This window comes from Osmia lignaria, unplaced genomic scaffold (genome assembly GCF_051020975.1).
Source record: "Osmia lignaria lignaria isolate PbOS001 unplaced genomic scaffold, iyOsmLign1 scaffold0013, whole genome shotgun sequence".
Classification (NCBI taxonomy): Eukaryota; Metazoa; Arthropoda; class Insecta; order Hymenoptera; family Megachilidae; genus Osmia; species Osmia lignaria.
In genome coordinates, this window is record NW_027478167.1 from 3,383,451 (window position 1) to 3,405,896 (window position 22,446).

Sequence of the window (22,446 nt, forward strand, 5' to 3'; positions counted from 1 at the left end):
CTTCTGATCAAAAAATATCATAGAACATAAATTGTAGGAAACATAATTCTCTACAAAAAAGGTCTCTTAACATTTTGCCATAGCTCGCTTCGTTTCCGAGATATTTGCAGATATATCTCAAGGGAAGGGGCCTGACGGACATATTTCGAGATATTTCTTCTTCTAGTTGTTCTTCTTCTGCACAGCTAAGCTGGAAGTGGCATTTGCGGCTCGCACTAGTGCAGAGTTATCTCAAAGAAAGGGGCCACGGTATTTCTGTATCCCTATTATGTTGGTGCGGCTTCGGAACTTTTAAATATCTCGATATATCTCGAAAACTACGCTTCTGATCAAAAAATATCATAGAACATAAATTGTAGGAAACATAATTCTCTACAAAAAAGGTCTCTTAACATTTTGCCATACCTCGCTTCGTTTCCGAGATATTTGCAGATATATCTCAAGGGAAGGGGCCTGACGGACATATTTCGAGATATTTCTTCTTCTTGTTGTTCTTCTTCTGCACAGCTAAGCTGGAAGTGGCATTTGCGGCTCGCACTAGTGCAGAGTTATCTCAAAGAAAGGGGCCACGGTGTTTCTGTATCTCTATTATGTAGGTGCGGCTTTGGAACTTTTAAATATCTCGATATATCTCGAAAACTACGCTTCTGATCAAAAAATATCATAGAACATAAATTGTAGGAAACATAATTCTCTACAAAAAAGGTCTCTTAACATTTTGCCATAGCTCGCTTCGTTTCCGAGATATTTGCAGATATATCTCAAGGGAAGGGGCCTGACGGACATATTTCGAGATATTTCTTCTTCTTGTTGTTCTTCTTCTGCACAGCTAAGCTGGAAGTGGCATTTACAGCTCGCAATAGTGCAGAGTTATCTCAAAGAAAGGGGCCACGGTGTTTCTGTATCTCTATTATGTTGGTGCGGTTTCGGAACTTTTAAATATCTTGATATATCTCGAGAACTACGCATCTGATCAAAAAATATCATAGAACATAAAAAGTAGGAAACTTAATTCTCTACAAATAAGGTCTCTTAACATTTTGCCATAGCTCGCTTCGTTTCCGAGATATTTGCAGATTTATCTCAAGGGAAGGGGCCTGACGGACATATTTCGAGATATTTCTTCTTCTTGTTGTTCTTCTTCTGCGCAGCTAAGCTGGAAGTGGCATTTGCAGCTCGCAATAGTGCAGAGATATCTCAAAGAAAGGGGCCACGCTGTTTCTGTATCTCTATTATGTTGGTGCGGCTTCGGAACTTTTAAATATCTTGATATATATCGAGAGCTACGCGTCTGATCAAAAAATATCATAGAACATAAAAAGTAGGAAACATAATTCTCTACAAAAAAGGTCTCTTAACATTTTGCCATAGCTCGCTTCGTTTCCGAGATATTTGCAGATATATCTCAAGGGAAGGGGCCTGACGGACATATTTCGAGATATTTCTTCTTCTTGTTGTTCTTCTTCTGCACAGCTAAGCTGGAAGTGGCATTTACAGCTCGCAATAGTGCAGAGTTATCTCAAAGAAAGGGGCCACGGTGTTTCTGTATCTCTATTATGTTGGTGCGGCTTCGGAACTTTTAAATATCTCGATATATCTCGAAAACTACGCTTCTGATCAAAAAATATCATAGAACATAAATTGTAGGAAACGTAATTCTCTACAAAAAAGGTCTCTTAACATTTTGCCATAGCTAGCTTCGTTTCCGAGATATTTGCAGATACATCTCAAGGGAAGGGGCCTGACGGACATATTTCGAGATATTTCTTCTTCTTGTTGTTCTTCTTCTGCACAGCTAAGCTGGAAGTGGCATTTGCGGCTCGCACTAGTGCAGAGTTATCTCAAAGAAAGGGGCCACGGTGTTTCTGTATCTCTATTATGTTGGTGCGGCTTCGGAACTTTTAAATATCTCGATATATCTCGAAAACTACGCTTCTGATCAAAAAATATCATAGAACATAAATTGTAGGAAACATAATTCTCTACAAAAAACGTCTCTTAACATTTTGCCATAGCTCGCTTCGTTTCCGAGATATTTGCCGATTCAGCTCAAAGGAACTGGCCTGACGGACATATTTCGAGATATTTCTTCTTCTTGTTGTTCTTCCTCTGCACAGCTAAGCTGGAAGTGGCATTTGCAGCTCGCAATAGTGCAGAGTTACCTCAAAGAAAGGGGCCACGGTGTTTCTGTATCCCTATTATGTTGGTGCGGCTTCGGAACTTTTAAATATCTCGATATATCTCGAAAACTACGCTTCTGATCAAAAAATATCATAGAACATAAATTGTAGGAAACATAATTCTCTACAAAAAACGTCTCTTAACATTTTGCCATAGCTCGCTTCGTTTCCGAGATATTTGCCGATTCAGCTCAAAGGAACTGGCCTGACGGACATATTTCGAGATATTTCTTCTTCTTGTTGTTCTTCCTCTGCACAGCTAAGCTGGAAGTGGCATTTGCAGCTCGCAATAGTGCAGAGTTATCTCAAAGAAAGGGGCCACGGTGTTTCTGTATCCCTATTATGTTGGTGCGGCTTCGGAACTTTTAAATATCTCGATATATCTCGAAAACTACGCTTCTGACCAAAAAATATCATAGAACATAAATTGTAGGAAACATAATTCTCTACAAAAAACGTCTCTTAAGATTTTGCCATAGCTCGCTTCGTCTCCGAGATATTTGCAGATTCAGCTCAAAGGAACTGGCCTGACGGACATATTTCGAGATATTTCTTCTTCTTGTTGTTCTTCCTCTGCACAGCTAAGCTGGAAGTGGCATTTGCGGCTCGCACTAGTGCAGAGTTATCTGAAAGAAAGGGGCCACGGTGTTTCTGTATCCCTATTATGTTGGTGCGGCTTCGGAACTTTTAAATATCTCGATATATCTCGAAAACTACGCTTCTGATCAAAAAATATCATAGAACATAAATTGTAGGAAACATAATTCTCTACAAAAAACGTCTCTTAACATTTTGCCATAGCTCGCTTCGTTTCCGAGATATTTGCCGATTCAGCTCAAAGGAACTGGCCTGACGGACATTAATCGAGATATTTCTTCTTCTTGATGTTCTTCTTCTGCACAGCTAAGCTGGAAGTGGCATTTGCAGCTCGCAATAGTGCAGAGTTATCTCAAAGAAAGGGGCCACGGTGTTTCTGTATCTCTATTATGTTGGTGCGGCTTCGGAACTTTTAAATATCTTGATATATCTCGAGAACTACGCATCTGATCAAAGAATATCATAGAACATAAATTGTAGGAAACATAATTCTCTACAAAAAAGGTCTCTTAACATTTTGCCATAGCTCGCTTCGTTTGCGAGATATTTGCAGATATATCTCAAGGGAAGGGGCCTGACGGACATATTTCGAGATATTTCTTCTTCTTGTTGTTCTTCTTCTGCACAGCTAAGCTGGAAGTGGCATTTGCGGCTCGCACTAGTGCAGAGTTATCTCAAAGAAAGGGGCCACGGTGTTTCTGTATCTCTATTATGTTGGTGCGGTTTCGGAACTTTTAAATATCTTGATATATCTCGAGAACTACGCATCTGATCAAAAAATATCATAGAACATAAAAAGTAGGAAACTTAGTTCTCTACAAATAAGGTCTCTTAAGATTTTGCCATAGCTCGCTTCGTTTCCGAGATATTTGCAGATTTATCTCAAGGGAAGGGGCCTGACGGACATATTTCGAGATATTTCTTCTTCTTGTTGTTCTTCTTCTGCGCAGCTAAGCTGGAAGTGGCATTTGCAGCTCGCAATAGTGCAGAGATATCTCAAAGAAAGGGGCCACGCTGTTTCTGTATCTCTATTATGTTGGTGCGTCTTCGGAACTTTTAAATATCTTGATATATATCGAGAGCTACGCGTCTGATCAAAAAATATCATAGAACATAAAAAGTAGGAAACATAATTCTCTACAAAAAAGGTCTCTTAACATTTTGCCATAGCTCGCTTCGTTTCCGAGATATTTGCAGATATATCTCAAGGGAAGGGGCCTGACGGACATATTTCGAGATATTTCTTCTTCTTGTTGTTCTTCTTCTGCACAGCTAAGCTGGAAGTGGCATTTGCAGCTCGCAATAGTGCAGAGTTATCTCAAAGAAAGGGGCCACGGTGTTTCTGTATCTCTATTATGTTGGTGCGGCTTCGGAACTTTTAAATATCTTGATATATCTCGAGAACTACGCATCTGATCAAAAAATATCATAGAACATAAAAAGTAGGAAACTTAATTCTCTACAAAAAAGGTCTCTTAACATTTTGCCATAGCTCGCTTCGTTTCCGAGATATTTGCAGATTTATCTCAAGGGAAGGGGCCTGACGGACATATTTCGAGATATTTCTTCTTCTTGTTGTTCTTCTTCTGCACAGCTAAGCTGGAAGTGACATTTGCGGCTCGCACTAGTGCAGAGTTATCTCAAAGAAAGGCGCCACGGTGTTTCTGTATCTCTATTATGTTGGTGCGGCTTCGGAACTTTTAAATATCTTGATATATCTCGAGAACTACGCATCTGATCAAAAAATATCATAGAACATAAAAAGTAGGAAACTTAATTCTCTACAAAAAAGGTCTCTTAACATTTTGCCATAGCTCGCTCCGTTTCCGAGATATTTGCAGATTTATCACAAGGGAAGGGGCCTGACGGACATATTTCGAGATATTTCTTCTTCTTGTTGTTCTTCTTCTGCACAGCTAAGCTGGAAGTGGCATTTGCAGCTCGCAATAGTGCAGAGTTATCTCAAAGAGAGGGGCCACGGTTTTACTGTATCTCTATTATGTTGGTGCGGCTTCGGAACTTTTAAATATCTTGATATATCTCGAGAACTACGCATCTGATCAAAAAATATCATAGAACATAAAAAGTAGGAAACTTAATTCTCTACAAAAAAGGTCTCTCAACATTTTGCCATAGCTCGCTTCGTTTCCGAGATATTTGCAGATTTATCTCAACGGAAGGGGCCTAACGGACATATTTCGAGATATTTCTTCTTCTTGTTGTTCTTCTTCTGCACAGCTAAGCTGGAAGTGGCATTTGCGGCTCGCACTATTGCAGAGTTATCTCAAAGAAAGGGGCCACGGTGTTTCTGTATCTCTATTATGTTGGTGCGGCTTCGGAACTTTTAAATATCTTGATATATCTCGAGAACTACGCGTGTGATCAAAAAATATCATAGAACATAAAAAGTAGGAAACATAGTTCTCTACAAAAAAGGTCTCTTAACATTTTGCCATAGCTCGCTTCGTTTCCGAGATATTTGCAGATTTATCTCAAGGGAAGGGGCCTGACGGACATATTTCGAGATATTTCTTCTTCTTGTTGTTCTTCTTCTGCACAGCTAAGCTGGAAGTGACATTTGCGGCTCGCACTAGTGCAGAGTTATCTCAAAGAAAGGCGCCACGGTGTTTCTGTATCTCTATTATGTTGGTGCGGCTTCGGAACTTTTAAATATCTTGATATATCTCGAGAACTACGCATCTGATCAAAAAATATCATAGAACATAAAAAGTAGGAAACTTAATTCTCTACAAAAAAGGTCTCTTAACATTTTGCCATAGCTCGCTCCGTTTCCGAGATATTTGCAGATTTATCACAAGGGAAGGGGCCTGACGGACATATTTCGAGATATTTCTTCTTCTTGTTGTTCTTCTTCTGCACAGCTAAGCTGGAAGTGGCATTTGCAGCTCGCAATAGTGCAGAGTTATCTCAAAGAGAGGGGCCACGGTTTTACTGTATCTCTATTATGTTGGTGCGGCTTCGGAACTTTTAAATATCTTGATATATCTCGAGAACTACGCATCTGATCAAAAAATATCATAGAACATAAAAAGTAGGAAACTTAATTCTCTACAAAAAAGGTCTCTCAACATTTTGCCATAGCTCGCTTCGTTTCCGAGATATTTGCAGATTTATCTCAACGGAAGGGGCCTAACGGACATATTTCGAGATATTTCTTCTTCTTGTTGTTCTTCTTCTGCACAGCTAAGCTGGAAGTGGCATTTGCGGCTCGCACTATTGCAGAGTTATCTCAAAGAAAGGGGCCACGGTGTTTCTGTATCTCTATTATGTTGGTGCGGCTTCGGAACTTTTAAATATCTTGATATATCTCGAGAACTACGCGTGTGATCAAAAAATATCATAGAACATAAAAAGTAGGAAACATAGTTCTCTACAAAAAAGGTCTCTTAACATTTTGCCATAGCTCGCTTCGTTTCCGAGATATTTGCAGATTTATCTCAAGGGAAGGGGCCTGACGGACATATTTCGAGATATTTCTTCTTCTTGTTGTTCTTCTTCTGCACAGCTAAGCTGGAAGTGGCATTTGCGGCTCGCACTAGTGCAGAGTTATCTCAAAGAAAGGGGCCACGGTGTTTCTGTATCTGTATTATGTTGGTGCGGCTTCGGCACTTTTAAATATCTTGATATATCTCGAGAACTACGCATCTGATCAAAAAATATCATAGAAGATAAAAAGTAGGAAACTTAATTCACTACAAAAAAGGTCTCTTAACATTTCGCCATAGCTCGCTTCGTTTCCGAGATATTTGCAGATTTATCTCAAGGGAAGGGGCCTGTCGGACATATTTCGAGATATTTCTTCTTCTTGTTGTTCTTCTTCTGCAAAGCTAAGCTGGAAGTGGCATTTGCGGCTCGCACTAGTGCAGAGTTATCTCAAAGAAAGGGGCCACGGTGTTTCTGTATCTCTATTATGTTGGTGCGGCTTCGGAACTTTTAAATATCTCGATATATCTCGAAAACTACGCTTCTGATCGAAAAATATCATAGAACATAAATTGTAGGAAACATAATTCTCTACAAAAAACGTCTCTCAACATTTTGCCATAGCTCGCTTCGTTTCCGAGATATTTGCAGATTCAGCTCAAAGGAACGGGCCTGACGGACATATTTCGAGATACTTCTTTTTCTTGTTGTTCTTCCTCTGCACAGCTAAGCTGGAAGTGGCATTTGCAGCTCGCAATAGTGCAGAGTTATCTCAAAGAAAGGGGCCACGCTGTTTCTGTATCTCCATTATGTTGGTGCGGCTTCGGAACTTTTAAATATCTCGATATATCTCGAAAACTACGCTTCTGATCAAAAAATATCATAGAACATAAAAAGTAGGAAACTTAATTCTCTACAAAAAAGGTCTCTTAACATTTTGCCATAGCTCGCTTCGTTTCCGAGATATTTGCAGATTTATCTCAAGGGAAGGGGCCTAACGGACATATTTCGAGATATTTCTTCTTCTTGTTGTTCTTCTTCTGCACAGCTAAACTGGAAGTGGCATTTCCAGCTCGCAATAGTGCAGAGTTATCTCAAAGAAAGGGGCCACGGTGTTTCTGTATCTCTATTATGTTGGTGCGGCTTCGGAACTTTTAAATATCTTGATATATCTCGAGAACTACGCATCTGATCAAAAAATATCATAGAACATAAAAAGTAGGAAACTTAATTCTCTACAAAAAAGGTCTCTTAACATTTTGCCATAGCTCGCTTCGTTTCCGAGATATTTGCAGATTTATCTCAACGGAAGGGGCCTAACGGACATATTTCGAGATATTTCTTCTTCTTGTTGTTCTTCTTCTGCACAGCTAAGCTGGAAGTGGCATTTGCGGCTCGCACTATTGCAGAGTTATCTCAAAGAAAGGGGCCACGGTGTTTCTGTATCTCTATTATGTTGGTGCGGCTTCGGAACTTTTAAATATCTTGATATATCTCGAGAACTACGCGTGTGATCAAAAAATATCATAGAACATAAAAAGTAGGAAACATAGTTCTCTACAAAAAAGGTCTCTTAACATTTTGCCATAGCTCGCTTCGTTTCCGAGATATTTGCAGATTTATCTCAAGGGAAGGGGCCTGACGGACATATTTCGAGATATTTCTTCTTCTTGTTGTTCTTCTTCTGCACAGCTAAGCTGGAAGTGACATTTGCGGCTCGCACTAGTGCAGAGTTATCTCAAAGAAAGGCGCCACGGTGTTTCTGTATCTCTATTATGTTGGTGCGGCTTCGGAACTTTTAAATATCTTGATATATCTCGAGAACTACGCATCTGATCAAAAAATATCATAGAACATAAAAAGTAGGAAACTTAATTCTCTACAAAAAAGGTCTCTTAACATTTTGCCATAGCTCGCTCCGTTTCCGAGATATTTGCAGATTTATCACAAGGGAAGGGGCCTGACGGACATATTTCGAGATATTTCTTCTTCTTGTTGTTCTTCTTCTGCACAGCTAAGCTGGAAGTGGCATTTGCAGCTCGCAATAGTGCAGAGTTATCTCAAAGAGAGGGGCCACGGTTTTACTGTATCTCTATTATGTTGGTGCGGCTTCGGAACTTTTAAATATCTTGATATATCTCGAGAACTACGCATCTGATCAAAAAATATCATAGAACATAAAAAGTAGGAAACTTAATTCTCTACAAAAAAGGTCTCTCAACATTTTGCCATAGCTCGCTTCGTTTCCGAGATATTTGCAGATTTATCTCAACGGAAGGGGCCTAACGGACATATTTCGAGATATTTCTTCTTCTTGTTGTTCTTCTTCTGCACAGCTAAGCTGGAAGTGGCATTTGCGGCTCGCACTATTGCAGAGTTATCTCAAAGAAAGGGGCCACGGTGTTTCTGTATCTCTATTATGTTGGTGCGGCTTCGGAACTTTTAAATATCTTGATATATCTCGAGAACTACGCGTGTGATCAAGAAATATCATAGAACATAAAAAGTAGGAAACATAGTTCTCTACAAAAAAGGTCTCTTAACATTTTGCCATAGCTCGCTTCGTTTCCGAGATATTTGCAGATTTATCTCAAGGGAAGGGGCCTGACGGACATATTTCGAGATATTTCTTCTTCTTGTTGTTCTTCTTCTGCACAGCTAAGCTGGAAGTGGCATTTGCGGCTCGCACTAGTGCAGAGTTATCTCAAAGAAAGGGGCCACGGTGTTTCTGTATCTGTATTATGTTGGTGCGGCTTCGGCACTTTTAAATATCTTGATATATCTCGAGAACTACGCATCTGATCAAAAAATATCATAGAAGATAAAAAGTAGGAAACTTAATTCACTACAAAAAAGGTCTCTTAACATTTCGCCATAGCTCGCTTCGTTTCCGAGATATTTGCAGATTTATCTCAAGGGAAGGGGCCTGTAGGACATATTTCGAGATATTTCTTCTTCTTGTTGTTCTTCTTCTGCAAAGCTAAGCTGGAAGTGGCATTTGCGGCTCGCACTAGTGCAGAGTTATCTCAAAGAAAGGGGCCACGGTGTTTCTGTATCTCTACTATGTTGGTGCGGCTTCGGAACTTTTAAATATCTCGATATATCTCGAAAACTACGCTTCTGATCGAAAAATATCATAGAACATAAATTGTAGGAAACATAATTCTCTACAAAAAACGTCTCTCAACATTTTGCCATAGCTCGCTTCGTTTCCGAGATATTTGCAGATTCAGCTCAAAGGAACGGGCCTGACGGACATATTTCGAGATATTTCTTCTTCTTGTTGTTCTTCTTCTGCACAGCTAAACTGGAAGTGGCATTTCCAGCTCGCAATAGTGCAGAGTTATCTCAAAGAAAGGGGCCACGGTGTTTCTGTATCTCTATTATGTTGGTGCGGCTTCGGAACTTTTAAATATCTTGATATATCTCGAGAACTACGCATCTGATCAAAAAATATCATAGAACATAAAAAGTAGGAAACTTAATTCTCTACAAAAAAGGTCTCTTAACATTTTGCCATAGCTCGCTTCGTTTCCGAGATATTTGCAGATTTATCTCAAGGGAAGGGGCCTAACGGACATATTTCGAGATATTTCTGCTTCTTGTTGTTCTTCTTCTGCACAGCTAAACTGGAAGTGGCATTTCCAGCTCGCAATAGTGCAGAGTTATCTCAAAGAGAGGGGCCACGGTGTTTCTGTATCTCTATTATGTTGGTGCGGCTTCGGAACTTTTAAATATCTTGATATATCTCGAGAACTACGCATCTGATCAAAAAATATCATAGAAGATAAAAAGTAGGAAACTTAATTCTCTACAAAAAAGGTCTCTTAACATTTTGCCATAGCTCGCTTCGTTTCCGAGATATTTGCAGATTTATCTCAAGGGAAGGGGCCTGACGGACATATTTCGAGATATTTCTTCTTCTTGTTGTGCTTCTTCTGCACAGCTAAACTGGAAGTGGCATTTCCAGCTCGCAATAGTGCAGAGTTATCTCAAAGAGAGGGGCCACGGTGTTTCTGTATCCCTATTATGTTGGTGCGGCTTCGGAACTTTTAAATATCTTGATATATCTCGAGAACTACGCATCTGATCAAAAAATATCATAGAACATAAAAAGTAGGAAACTTAATTCTCTACAAAAAAGGTCTCTTAACATTTTGCCATAGCTCGCTTCGTTTCCGAGATATTTGCAGATTCAGCTCAAAGGAACTGGCCTGACGGACATATTTCCAGATATTTCTTCTTCTTGTTGTTCTTCTTCTGCACAGCTAAGCTGGAAGTGGCATTTGCGGCTCGCACTATTGCAGAGTTATCTCAAAGAAAGGGGCCACGGTGTTTCTGTATCTCTATTATGTTGGTGCGGCTTCGGAACTTTTAAATATCTTGATATATCTCGAGAACTACGCGTGTGATCAAAAAATATCATAGAACATAAAAAGTAGGAAACATAGTTCTCTACAAAAAAGGTCTCTTAACATTTTGCCATAGCTCGCTTCGTTTCCGAGATATTTGCAGATTTATCTCAAGGGAAGGGGCCTGACGGACATATTTCGAGATATTTCTTCTTCTTGTTGTTCTTCTTCTGCACAGCTAAGCTGGAAGTGGCATTTGCGGCTCGCACTAGTGCAGAGTTATCTCAAAGAAAGGGGCCACGGTGTTTCTGTATCTGTATTATGTTGGTGCGGCTTCGGCACTTTTAAATATCTTGATATATCTCGAGAACTACGCATCTGATCAAAAAATATCATAGAAGATAAAAAGTAGGAAACTTAATTCACTACAAAAAAGGTCTCTTAACATTTCGCCATAGCTCGCTTCGTTTCCGAGATATTTGCAGATTTATCTCAAGGGAAGGGGCCTGTCGGACATATTTCGAGATATTTCTTCTTCTTGTTGTTCTTCTTCTGCAAAGCTAAGCTGGAAGTGGCATTTGCGGCTCGCACTAGTGCAGAGTTATCTCAAAGAAAGGGGCCACGGTGTTTCTGTATCTCTATTATGTTGGTGCGGCTTCGGAACTTTTAAATATCTCGATATATCTCGAAAACTACGCTTCTGATCGAAAAATATCATAGAACATAAATTGTAGGAAACATAATTCTCTACAAAAAACGTCTCTCAACATTTTGCCATAGCTCGCTTCGTTTCCGAGATATTTGCAGATTCAGCTCAAAGGAACGGGCCTGACGGACATATTTCGAGATACTTCTTTTTCTTGTTGTTCTTCCTCTGCACAGCTAAGCTGGAAGTGGCATTTGCAGCTCGCAATAGTGCAGAGTTATCTCAAAGAAAGGGGCCACGCTGTTTCTGTATCTCCATTATGTTGGTGCGGCTTCGGAACTTTTAAATATCTCGATATATCTCGAAAACTACGCTTCTGATCAAAAAATATCATAGAACATAAAAAGTAGGAAACTTAATTCTCTACAAAAAAGGTCTCTTAACATTTTGCCATAGCTCGCTTCGTTTCCGAGATATTTGCAGATTTATCTCAAGGGAAGGGGCCTGACGGACATATTTCGAGATATTTCTTCTTCTTGTTGTTCTTCTTCTGCACAGCTAAGCTGGAAGTGACATTTGCGGCTCGCACTAGTGCAGAGTTATCTCAAAGAAAGGCGCCACGGTGTTTCTGTATCTCTATTATGTTGGTGCGGCTTCGGAACTTTTAAATATCTTGATATATCTCGAGAACTACGCATCTGATCAAAAAATATCATAGAACATAAAAAGTAGGAAACTTAATTCTCTACAAAAAAGGTCTCTTAACATTTTGCCATAGCTCGCTCCGTTTCCGAGATATTTGCAGATTTATCACAAGGGAAGGGGCCTGACGGACATGTTTCGAGATATTTCTTCTTCTTGTTGTTCTTCTTCTGCACAGCTAAGCTGGAAGTGGCATTTGCAGCTCGCAATAGTGCAGAGTTATCTCAAAGAGAGGGGCCACGGTTTTACTGTATCTCTATTATGTTGGTGCGGCTTCGGAACTTTTAAATATCTTGATATATCTCGAGAACTACGCATCTGATCAAAAAATATCATAGAACATAAAAAGTAGGAAACTTAATTCTCTACAAAAAAGGTCTCTCAACATTTTGCCATAGCTCGCTTCGTTTCCGAGATATTTGCAGATTTATCTCAACGGAAGGGGCCTAACGGACATATTTCGAGATATTTCTTCTTCTTGTTGTTCTTCTTCTGCACAGCTAAGCTGGAAGTGGCATTTGCGGCTCGCACTATTGCAGAGTTATCTCAAAGAAAGGGGCCACGGTGTTTCTGTATCTCTATTATGTTGGTGCGGCTTCGGAACTTTTAAATATCTTGATATATCTCGAGAACTACGCGTGTGATCAAAAAATATCATAGAACATAAAAAGTAGGAAACATAGTTCTCTACAAAAAAGGTCTCTTAACATTTTGCCATAGCTCGCTTCGTTTCCGAGATATTTGCAGATTTATCTCAAGGGAAGGGGCCTGACGGACATATTTCGAGATATTTCTTCTTCTTGTTGTTCTTCTTCTGCACAGCTAAGCTGGAAGTGGCATTTGCGGCTCGCACTAGTGCAGAGTTATCTCAAAGAAAGGGGCCACGGTGTTTCTGTATCTGTATTATGTTGGTGCGGCTTCGGCACTTTTAAATATCTTGATATATCTCGAGAACTACGCATCTGATCAAAAAATATCATAGAAGATAAAAAGTAGGAAACTTAATTCACTACAAAAAAGGTCTCTTAACATTTCGCCATAGCTCGCTTCGTTTCCGAGATATTTGCAGATTTATCTCAAGGGAAGGGGCCTGTCGGACATATTTCGAGATATTTCTTCTTCTTGTTGTTCTTCTTCTGCAAAGCTAAGCTGGAAGTGGCATTTGCGGCTCGCACTAGTGCAGAGTTATCTCAAAGAAAGGGGCCACGGTGTTTCTGTATCTCTATTATGTTGGTGCGGCTTCGGAACTTTTAAATATCTCGATATATCTCGAAAACTACGCTTCTGATCGAAAAATATCATAGAACATAAATTGTAGGAAACATAATTCTCTACAAAAAACGTCTCTCAACATTTTGCCATAGCTCGCTTCGTTTCCGAGATATTTGCAGATTCAGCTCAAAGGAACGGGCCTGACGGACATATTTCGAGATACTTCTTTTTCTTGTTGTTCTTCCTCTGCACAGCTAAGCTGGAAGTGGCATTTGCAGCTCGCAATAGTGCAGAGTTATCTCAAAGAAAGGGGCCACGCTGTTTCTGTATCTCCATTATGTTGGTGCGGCTTCGGAACTTTTAAATATCTCGATATATCTCGAAAACTACGCTTCTGATCAAAAAATATCATAGAACATAAAAAGTAGGAAACTTAATTCTCTACAAAAAAGGTCTCTTAACATTTTGCCATAGCTCGCTTCGTTTCCGAGATATTTGCAGATTTATCTCAAGGGAAGGGGCCTAACGGACATATTTCGAGATATTTCTTCTTCTTGTTGTTCTTCTTCTGCACAGCTAAACTGGAAGTGGCATTTCCAGCTCGCAATAGTGCAGAGTTATCTCAAAGAAAGGGGCCACGGTGTTTCTGTATCTCTATTATGTTGGTGCGGCTTCGGAACTTTTAAATATCTTGATATATCTCGAGAACTACGCATCTGATCAAAAAATATCATAGAACATAAAAAGTAGGAAACTTAATTCTCTACAAAAAAGGTCTCTTAACATTTTGCCATAGCTCGCTTCGTTTCCGAGATATTTGCAGATTTATCTCAAGGGAAGGGGCCTAACGGACATATTTCGAGATATTTCTGCTTCTTGTTGTTCTTCTTCTGCACAGCTAAACTGGAAGTGGCATTTCCAGCTCGCAATAGTGCAGAGTTATCTCAAAGAGAGGGGCCACGGTGTTTCTGTATCTCTATTATGTTGGTGCGGCTTCGGAACTTTTAAATATCTTGATATATCTCGAGAACTACGCATCTGATCAAAAAATATCATAGAAGATAAAAAGTAGGAAACTTAATTCTCTACAAAAAAGGTCTCTTAACATTTTGCCATAGCTCGCTTCGTTTCCGAGATATTTGCAGATTTATCTCAAGGGAAGGGGCCTGACGGACATATTTCGAGATATTTCTTCTTCTTGTTGTGCTTCTTCTGCACAGCTAAACTGGAAGTGGCATTTCCAGCTCGCAATAGTGCAGAGTTATCTCAAAGAGAGGGGCCACGGTGTTTCTGTATCCCTATTATGTTGGTGCGGCTTCGGAACTTTTAAATATCTTGATATATCTCGAGAACTACGCATCTGATCAAAAAATATCATAGAACATAAAAAGTAGGAAACTTAATTCTCTACAAAAAAGGTCTCTTAACATTTTGCCATAGCTCGCTTCGTTTCCGAGATATTTGCAGATTCAGCTCAAAGGAACTGGCCTGACGGACATATTTCGAGATATTTCTTCTTCTTGTTGTTCTTCTTCTGCACAGCTAAGCTGGAAGTGGCATTTGCGGCTCGCACTATTGCAGAGTTATCTCAAAGAAAGGGGCCACGGTGTTTCTGTATCTCTATTATGTTGGTGCGGCTTCGGAACTTTTAAATATCTTGATATATCTCGAGAACTACGCGTGTGATCAAAAAATATCATAGAACATAAAAAGTAGGAAACATAGTTCTCTACAAAAAAGGTCTCTTAACATTTTGCCATAGCTCGCTTCGTTTCCGAGATATTTGCAGATTTATCTCAAGGGAAGGGGCCTGACGGACATATTTCGAGATATTTCTTCTTCTTGTTGTTCTTCTTCTGCACAGCTAAGCTGGAAGTGGCATTTGCGGCTCGCACTAGTGCAGAGTTATCTCAAAGAAAGGGGCCACGGTGTTTCTGTATCTGTATTATGTTGGTGCGGCTTCGGCACTTTTAAATATCTTGATATATCTCGAGAACTACGCATCTGATCAAAAAATATCATAGAAGATAAAAAGTAGGAAACTTAATTCACTACAAAAAAGGTCTCTTAACATTTCGCCATAGCTCGCTTCGTTTCCGAGATATTTGCAGATTTATCTCAAGGGAAGGGGCCTGTCGGACATATTTCGAGATATTTCTTCTTCTTGTTGTTCTTCTTCTGCAAAGCTAAGCTGGAAGTGGCATTTGCGGCTCGCACTAGTGCAGAGTTATCTCAAAGAAAGGGGCCACGGTGTTTCTGTATCTCTATTATGTTGGTGCGGCTTCGGAACTTTTAAATATCTCGATATATCTCGAAAACTACGCTTCTGATCGAAAAATATCATAGAACATAAATTGTAGGAAACATAATTCTCTACAAAAAACGTCTCTCAACATTTTGCCATAGCTCGCTTCGTTTCCGAGATATTTGCAGATTCAGCTCAAAGGAACGGGCCTGACGGACATATTTCGAGATACTTCTTTTTCTTGTTGTTCTTCCTCTGCACAGCTAAGCTGGAAGTGGCATTTGCAGCTCGCAATAGTGCAGAGTTATCTCAAAGAAAGGGGCCACGCTGTTTCTGTATCTCCATTATGTTGGTGCGGCTTCGGAACTTTTAAATATCTCGATATATCTCGAAAACTACGCTTCTGATCAAAAAATATCATAGAACATAAAAAGTAGGAAACTTAATTCTCTACAAAAAAGGTCTCTTAACATTTTGCCATAGCTCGCTTCGTTTCCGAGATATTTGCAGATTTATCTCAAGGGAAGGGGCCTAACGGACATATTTCGAGATATTTCTTCTTCTTGTTGTTCTTCTTCTGCACAGCTAAACTGGAAGTGGCATTTCCAGCTCGCAATAGTGCAGAGTTATCTCAAAGAAAGGGGCCACGGTGTTTCTGTATCTCTATTATGTTGGTGCGGCTTCGGAACTTTTAAATATCTTGATATATCTCGAGAACTACGCATCTGATCAAAAAATATCATAGAACATAAAAAGTAGGAAACTTAATTCTCTACAAAAAAGGTCTCTTAACATTTTGCCATAGCTCGCTTCGTTTCCGAGATATTTGCAGATTTATCTCAAGGGAAGGGGCCTAACGGACATATTTCGAGATATTTCTTCTTCTTGTTGTTCTTCTTCTGCACAGCTAAACTGGAAGTGGCATTTCCAGCTCGCAATAGTGCAGAGTTATCTCAAAGAAAGGGGCCACGGTGTTTCTGTATCTCTATTATGTTGGTGCGGCTTCGGAACTTTTAAATATCTTGATATATCTCGAGAACTACGCATCTGATCAAAAAATATCATAGAACATAAAAAGTAGGAAACTTAATTCTCTACAAAAAAGGTCTCTTAACATTTTGCCATAGCTCGCTTCGTTTCCGAGATATTTGCAGATTTATCTCAAGGGAAGGGGCCTAACGGACATATTTCGAGATATTTCTGCTTCTTGTTGTTCTTCTTCTGCACAGCTAAACTGGAAGTGGCATTTCCAGCTCGCAATAGTGCAGAGTTATCTCAAAGAGAGGGGCCACGGTGTTTCTGTATCTCTATTATGTTGGTGCGGCTTCGGAACTTTTAAATATCTTGATATATCTCGAGAACTACGCATCTGATCAAAAAATATCATAGAAGATAAAAAGTAGGAAACTTAATTCTCTACAAAAAAGGTCTCTTAACATTTTGCCATAGCTCGCTTCGTTTCCGAGATATTTGCAGATTTATCTCAAGGGAAGGGGCCTGACGGACATATTTCGAGATATTTCTTCTTCTTGTTGTGCTTCTTCTGCACAGCTAAACTGGAAGTGGCATTTCCAGCTCGCAATAGTGCAGAGTTATCTCAAAGAGAGGGGCCACGGTGTTTCTGTATCCCTATTATGTTGGTGCGGCTTCGGAACTTTTAAATATCTTGATATATCTCGAGAACTACGCATCTGATCAAAAAATATCATAGAACATAAAAAGTAGGAAACTTAATTCTCTACAAAAAAGGTCTCTTAACATTTTGCCATAGCTCGCTTCGTTTCCGAGATATTTGCAGATTCAGCTCAAAGGAACTGGCCTGACGGACATATTTCGAGATATTTCTTCTTCTTGTTGTTCTTCCTCTGCACAGCTAAGCTGGAAGTGGCATTTGCAGCTCGCAATAGTGCAGAGTTCTCTCAAAGAAAGGGGCCACGGTGTTTCTGTATCTCTATTATGTTGGTGCGGCTTCGGAACTTTTAAATATCTCGATATATCTCGAAAACTACGCTTCTGATCAAAAAATATCATAGAACATAAATTGTAGGAAACATAATTCTCTACAAAAAACGTCTCTTAACATTTTGCCATAGCTCGCTTCGTTTCCGAGATATTTGCAGATTCAGCTCAAGGGAAGGGGCCTAACGGACATATTTCGAGATATTTCTTCTTCTTGTTGTTCTTCTTCTGCACAGCTAAGCTGGAAGTGGCATTTGCAGCTCGCAATAGTGCAGAGTTATCTCAAAGAAAGGGGCCACGGTGTTTCTGTATCTCTATTATGTTGGTGCGGCTTCGGAACTTTTAAATATCTTGATATATCTCGAGAACTACGCATCTGATCAAAAAATATCATAGAACATAAAAAGTAGGAAACTTAATTCTCTACAAAAAAGGTCTCTTAACATTTTGCCATAGCTCGCTTCGTTTCCGAGATATTTGCAGATTTATCTCAAGGGAAGGTGCCTAACGGACATATTTCGAGATATTTCTTCTTCTTGTTGTTCTTCTTCTGCACAGCTAAACTGGAAGTGGCATTTCCAGCTCGCAATAGTGCAGAGTTATCTCAAAGAAAGGGGCCACGGTGTTTCTGTATCTCTATTATGTTGGTGCGGCATCGGAACTTTTAAATATCTTGATATATCTCGAGAACTACGCATCTGATCAAAAAATATCATAGAAGATAAAAAGTAGGAAACTTAATTCTCTACAAAAAAGGTCTCTTAACATTTTGCCATAGCTCGTTTCGTTTCCGAGATATTTGCACATTTATCTCAAGGGAAGGGGCCTAACGGACATATTTCGAGATATTTCTTCTTCTTGTTGTGCTTCTTCTGCACAGCTAAACTGGAAGTGGCATTTCCAGCTCGCAATAGTGCAGAGTTATCTCAAAGAGAGGGGCCACGGTGTTTCTGTATCCCTATTATGTTGGTGCGGCTTCGGAACTTTTAAATATCTTGATATATCTCGAGAACTACGCATCTGATCAAAAAATATCATAGAACATAAAAAGTAGGAAACTTAATTCTCTACAAAAAAGGTCTCTTAACATTTTGCCATAGCTCGCTTCGTTTCCGAGATATTTGCAGATTCAGCTCAAAGGAACTGGCCTGACGGACATATTTCGAGATATTTCTTCTTCTTGTTGTTCTTCCTCTGCACAGCTAAGCTGGAAGTGGCATTTGCAGCTCGCAATAGTGCAGAGTTCTCTCAAAGAAAGGGGCCACGGTGTTTCTGTATCTCTATTATGTTGGTGCGGCTTCGGAACTTTTAAATATCTCGATATATCTCGAAAACTACGCTTCTGATCAAAAAATATCATAGAACATAAATTGTAGGAAACATAATTCTCTACAAAAAACGTCTCTTAACATTTTGCCATAGCTCGCTTCGTTTCCGAGATATTTGCAGATTCAGCTCAAGGGAAGGGGCCTAACGGACATATTTCGAGATATTTCTTCTTCTTGTTGTTCTTCTTCTGCACAGCTAAGCTGGAAGTGGCATTTGCAGCTCGCAATAGTGCAGAGTTATCTCAAAGAAAGGGGCCACGGTGTTTCTGTATCTCTATTATGTTGGTGCGGCTTCGGAACTTTTAAATATCTTGATATATCTCGAGAACTACGCATCTGATCAAAAAATATCATAGAACATAAAAAGTAGGAAACTTAATTCTCTACAAAAAAGGTCTCTTAACATTTTGCCATAGCTCGCTTCGTTTCCGAGATATTTGCACATATATCTCAAGGGAAGGGGCCTAACGGACATATTTCGAGATATTTCTTCTTCTTGTTGTTCTTGTTCTGCACAGCTAAACTGGAAGTGGCATTTCCAGCTCGCAATAGTGCAGAGTTATCTCAAAGAGAGGGGCCACGGTGTTTCTGTATCTCTATTATGTTGGTGCGGCATCGGAACTTTTAAATATCTTGATATATCTCGAGAACTACGCATCTGATCAAAAAATATCATAGAAGATAAAAAGTAGGAAACTTAATTCTCTACAAAACAGGTCTCTTAACATTTTGCCATAGCTCGCTTCGTTTCCGAGATATTTGCACATTTATCTCAAGGGAAGGGGCCTAACGGACATATTTCGAGATATTTCTTCTTCTTGTTGTGCTTCTTCTGCACAGCTAAACTGGAAGTGGCATTTCCAGCTCGCAATAGTGCAGAGTTATCTCAAAGAGAGGGGCCACGGTGTTTCTGTATCTCTATTATGTTGGTGCGGCTTCGGAACTTTTAAATATCTTGATATATCTCGAGAACTACGCATCTGATCAAAAAATATCATAGAACATAAAAAGTAGGAAACTTAATTCTCTACAAAAAAGGTCTCTTAACATTTTGCCATAGCTCGCTTCGTTTCCGAGATATTTGCACATATATCTCAAGGGAAGGGGCCTAACGGACATATTTCGAGATATTTCTTCTTCTTGTTGTTCTTGTTCTGCACAGCTAAACTGGAAGTGGCATTTCCAGCTCGCAATAGTGCAGAGTTATCTCAAATAGAGGGGCCACGGTGTTTCTGTATCTCTATTATGTTGGTGCGGCATCGGAACTTTTAAATATCTTGATATATCTCGAGAACTACGCATCTGATCAAAAAATATCATAGAACATAAAAAGTAGGAAACTTAATTCTCTACAAAAAAGGTCTCTTAACATTTTGCCATAGCTCGCTTCGTTTCCGAGATATTTGCAGATTCAGCTCAAAGGAACTGGCCTGACGGACATATTTCGAGATATTTCTTCTTCTTGTTGTTCTTCCTCTGCACAGCTAAGCTGGAAGTGGCATTTGCAGCTCGCAATAGTGCAGAGTTATCTCAAAGAAAGGGGCCACGGTGTTTCTGTATCTCTATTATGTTGGTGCGGCTTCGGAACTTTTAAATATCTCGATATATCTCGAAAACTACGCTTCTGATCAAAAAATATCATAGAACATAAATTGTAGGAAACATAATTCTCTACAAAAAAGGTCTCTTAACATTTTGCCATAGCTCGCTTCGTTTCCGAGATATTTGCAGATATATCTCAAGGGAAGGGGCCTGACGGACATATTCCGAGATATTTCTTCTTCTTGTTGTTCTTCTTCTGCACAGCTAAGCTGGAAGTGGCATTTGCAGCTCGCAATAGTGCAGAGTTATCTCAAAGAAAGGGGCCACGGTGTTTCTGTATCTCTATTATGTTGGTGCGGCTTCGGAACTTTTAAATATCTTGATATATCTCGAGAACTACGCATCTGATCAAAAAATATCATAGAACATAAAAAGTAGGAAACTTAATTCTCTACAAAAAAGGTCTCTTAACATTTTGCCATAGCTCGCTTCGTTTCCGAGATATTTGCACATATATCTCAAGGGAAGGGGCCTAACGGACATATTTCGAGATATTTCTTCTTCTTGTTGTTCTTGTTCTGCACAGCTAAACTGGAAGTGGCATTTCCAGCTCGCAATAGTGCAGAGTTATCTCAAAGAGAGGGGCCACGGTGTTTTTGTATCTCTATTATGTTGGTGCGGCATCGGAACTTTTAAATATCTTGATATATCTCGAGAACTACGCATCTGATCAAAAAATATCATAGAAGATAAAAAGTAGGAAACTTAATTCTCTACAAAAAAGGTCTCTTAACATTTTGCCATAGCTCGCTTCGTTTCCGAGATATTTGCACATTTATCTCAAGGGAAGGGGCCTAACGGACATATTTCGAGATATTTCTTCTTCTTGTTGTGCTTCTTCTGCACAGCTAAACTGGAAGTGGCATTTCCAGCTCGCAATAGTGCAGAGTTATCTCAAAGAGAGGGGCCACGGTGTTTCTGTATCCCTATTATGTTGGTGCGGCTTCGGAACTTTTAAATATCTTGATATATCTCGAGAACTACGCATCTGATCAAAAAATATCATAGAACATAAAAAGTAGGAAACTTAATTCTCTACAAAAAAGGTCTCTTAACATTTTGCCATAGCTCGCTTCGTTTCCGAGATATTTGCAGATTCAGCTCAAAGGAACTGGCCTGACGGACATATTTCGAGATATTTCTTCTTCTTGTTGTTCTTCCTCTGCACAGCTAAGCTGGAAGTGGCATTTGCAGCTCGCAATAGTGCAGAGTTCTCTCAAAGAAAGGGGCCACGGTGTTTCTGTATCTCTATTATGTTGGTGCGGCTTCGGAACTTTTAAATATCTCGATATATCTCGAAAACTACGCTTCTGATCAAAAAATATTATAGAACATAAATTGTAGGAAACATAATTCTCTACAAAAAACGTCTCTTAACATTTTGCCATAGCTCGCTTCGTTTCCGAGATATTTGCAGATTCAGCTCAAGGGAAGGGGCCTAACGGACATATTTCGAGATATTTCTTCTTCTTGTTGTTCTTCTTCTGCACAGCTAAGCTGGAAGTGGCATTTGCAGCTCGCAATAGTGCAGAGTTATCTCAAAGAAAGGGGCCACGGTGTTTCTGTATCTCTATTATGTTGGTGCGGCTTCGGAACTTTTAAATATCTTGATATATCTCGAGAACTACGCATCTGATCAAAAAATATCATAGAACATAAAAAGTAGGAAACTTAATTCTCTACAAAAAAGGTCTCTTAACATTTTGCCATAGCTCGCTTCGTTTCCGAGATATTTGCACATATATCTCAAGGGAAGGGGCCTAACGGACATATTTCGAGATATTTCTTCTTCTTGTTGTTCTTGTTCTGCACAGCTAAACTGGAAGTGGCATTTCCAGCTCGCAATAGTGCAGAGTTATCTCAAAGAGAGGGGCCACGGTGTTTCTGTATCTCTATTATGTTGGTGCGGCATCGGAACTTTTAAATATCTTGATATATCTCGAGAACTACGCATCTGATCAAAAAATATCATAGAAGATAAAAAGTAGGAAACTTAATTCTCTACAAAACAGGTCTCTTAACATTTTGCCATAGCTCGCTTCGTTTCCGAGATATTTGCACATTTATCTCAAGGGAAGGGGCCTAACGGACATATTTCGAGATATTTCTTCTTCTTGTTGTGCTTCTTCTGCACAGCTAAACTGGAAGTGGCATTTCCAGCTCGCAATAGTGCAGAGTT